This window comes from Echinops telfairi, unplaced genomic scaffold, assembly GCF_000313985.2.
Source record: "Echinops telfairi isolate 266 unplaced genomic scaffold, ASM31398v2 ScPeMD7_11;HRSCAF=52, whole genome shotgun sequence".
Taxonomy (NCBI): Eukaryota; Metazoa; Chordata; class Mammalia; order Afrosoricida; family Tenrecidae; genus Echinops; species Echinops telfairi.
Window position 1 is genome coordinate 13,070,530 of NW_022103908.1, and position 3,269 is coordinate 13,073,798.

Consider the following 3,269-nt stretch of genomic DNA (forward strand, 5'->3'; position numbering starts at 1 on the left):
AAATATACCTAACTTGGAAATTATGTACTTATAATAATCTCTATATTGTATGTTATTTTAATCTCATGACAAATTTGAGGATGTAGTTCTGGTTATGTTTAAAATTAAGTGATTATATATATATATATTTTTCTATATATATATATATATTACTTACCAATTAAATATACCTAACTTGGAAATTATGTACTTATAATAATCTCTATATTGTATGTTATTTTAATCTCATGACAAATTTGAGGATGTAGTTCTGGTTACTTTGAAAATTAAGTGATAATATATATTAAAATTTTGCTAAGTATAAATTATTTTTAAAATCAATGCATGTGTGTGTTGGGGGTGGCTCACTGAGCTGATCCTGTGAAGGGTGTGGGGTTGCTAAAAACATAATACCTACACTTTATCCTGGATTAAGGGTTACAGTACCAAGGATTATAATTGGCAAAGGGTTTTGAGTAATTTTTTGCATATGAAAATGAGAAGGCAGATTAATAAGAGAGGGGGAAGCCAATGGGAAGGGTAGATATTTTGATTTAAATGTATTTAATACATACCACTTATGATTTGCTAAGATATACATCATTGAAGATATCTTTTCAGGTATCATATATTTGAGCCCACAAATCTGTACTTTCTGACAATAATAAAAATTATTGGGATATTTTATTGAGAACATATTTTAAGAAACAAAATATTGTCAATTATGCTGTGCCAGGAGGCATTGGTAAGTTTGCTTAATTTATATATTGCCTACAAATTACTTTATAATTTAAATAAAATGATAACATCAAATTGCTTCCTTAATTTTGTGCTTCTTTTCAAAGAACAGATTGAGTATTGTAAATAATTCAGGCAAAAAATGATTGTTGATGGTAATTTAGATTTTAGCCACATTTATTTTAAGCATTTTGCAAAAAGGAGAGCTACAATGATACAAGCTTAAATGGAAGCATTAATAGATTCTACAGAAGAGCCAGGATACTCTACAGCACCTAATGAAAACCTTGAGTCCTTGAACTTTCTTACCTACTAGCTTTTAGTACTATTCAGAGTGGACTCTGCCTAAAATAACAATAATTGAGCCCTCGGATAATACTTTTTAAAAATCACTAAATTAAATTGAAATTGTATTTCTATCATTTTGAACTAGTGTACTTTAATGCATAGTATTGGGAAAAGCTGAGGAAATAACAAATGCCCAAAGCACGGACTTCACCCCGATAATCAATTGACTTAAATAGACACATCATTAAAAGGACTCGAAGATAGTAAATGGAAGAAATCACATACTTATATTCTGTGTTTATTAAATTTTAAGCCTGAGTTTATATATTTATATTATTTTAAAAATATGTATTTTTAGTCCTTTGTAGCATATTGGATAGTACTTTATATGAAGATCTAAGTACTAATTGACCAGTGAATTCAAATATTTATCACTATTGGAAAGATTGATCCTGTTTATCTAGCAATAAGATGCCTGAGGAAGGCCGAACGCGGCTTCATAGCCTCTTTACCGTTGGATCTCCTAACCTCAGTAAAGTCATGATGTCTCTCTTGAACATATATTTCAAAAATACAAAGAGATGATGAAGTTGGTAATTCATAGTTTCCTTCATCTCCATAATTTTTTCAACAGTTCAGCTGTTTTTAGTTGGCTATCCCTCATGGTGACTGCATATACATCAGCGAGCACTGTGTTCAACAGATTTTTCGGTGGTTGATTTTTCAGAAAACTATCAAGTCTTCCTTTAAAGGTGCCTCTTCTGGTGACTCCAATATCTTCTTCTTCTTTTTTTTAATCATTTTATTGTGGGCTCGTACAACTCTTATCACAATCCATCCATCCATCCATCCATTGTGTCAAGCACCTTTGTACATCTGTCTCCTCATCATTCTCAAAACATTTGCTTTCCACTTGAGACCCTGGTATCAGTTCCTCACTTTTTCCCCTCCCTCCGCTCTCCCCCTCCCCCATGAACCCTTGGTAACTTACAAATTATTATTATTTTGTCATATCTGACACCGTCCAACCTCTCCCTTCACCCACTTCTCAGCTGTCTATCCCCCAGGGAGGAGGTCATATGTAGACCCTTTCTTGATAGTGACTCAGCATGGAAACCATTTGAAGCACCCAAGGATGCCTTCAGAATGCTTAATGTCAAAAGTGCTTGTGTCAGTGGGCCTTCATTACATACATTTGATTCTTAGGAAGCATTTCTTAAGATCTTAATGAGTCTCTCCACTGTGGCACCATATTATATCTTGCCCTATTCCATGCATTTGACAAAATTTAAATAATATATATTTATATTTATTTCTAAGTTCTCCATGGTATCATTCCAATTAACCTTTACAATAACCATAAAAAGCAAATACTGTTTTCAGTTGCATTTTATTAGCTAATTGAGTCTCCGTGTGATAAAATAATCGGTTTCTGCTACAGAAGTCATATGCCTACATCTCAAAAATGAGTCGATTTGATTCTCAAAGCCCCCTCTGCAGCACTGCTGTTTTGTAGCCGACTGACAAAGAACATGGAGTATTTCCAACCTGAAGCCAGGAATTGACAACAAGTAAAATATTCTTATAATCATAAATCAATTCTCAGTTTTCCAGAGATCGTGAGATTCACATTAGAGAAAGATTGTGCTTATACAAATGGAGAATTTGGAATATTTATAGTTCTGTCTAATTTGCTGCTCCGATTTCTTGCTATATGCAACTAGTGATTTAGCAACATTGACTTACTCATTTTTCTTTGAGTATAGAGATGCCTTTAATGCCTTTATACATGATTTTATAAAGAAAGAAGGACCTGTCTTTTGATGGATGGTCCACAGACCTGGAGAAGAAAGATGAGGGCTGGCTGGTCTGAAGTATAAAGAGTTGTTTTGCACAGAACCTGGTAGAGCATAGCATGAGGAGGTGAGGATTGATGAGAATATGTTAAACAGCCAGTAGTCTGAAATAGAAGGGGATTTGGATGAAAATCCCAAACATGCTACTCTGGTACCCCTTGACCAACCTTGGAATAGGTAGAACTGAATTGACCATAGCCTGACCAGATGAAGAGAAATATGTTTGACCCTGTGAGCTGGTTTACATTGCTTATGTCTTGCTGAATGACCTCATCTAGATTTGCCTTGGCTTATGGATGCAGACACAGAAGTTTCCACCTGAAATGAAGATTCTTCACATCAAAAAATATATTTGTTTCCTCAGATCACTGGATTAATAGGAATGGGCAATTTAGAAATTGGGTGCCC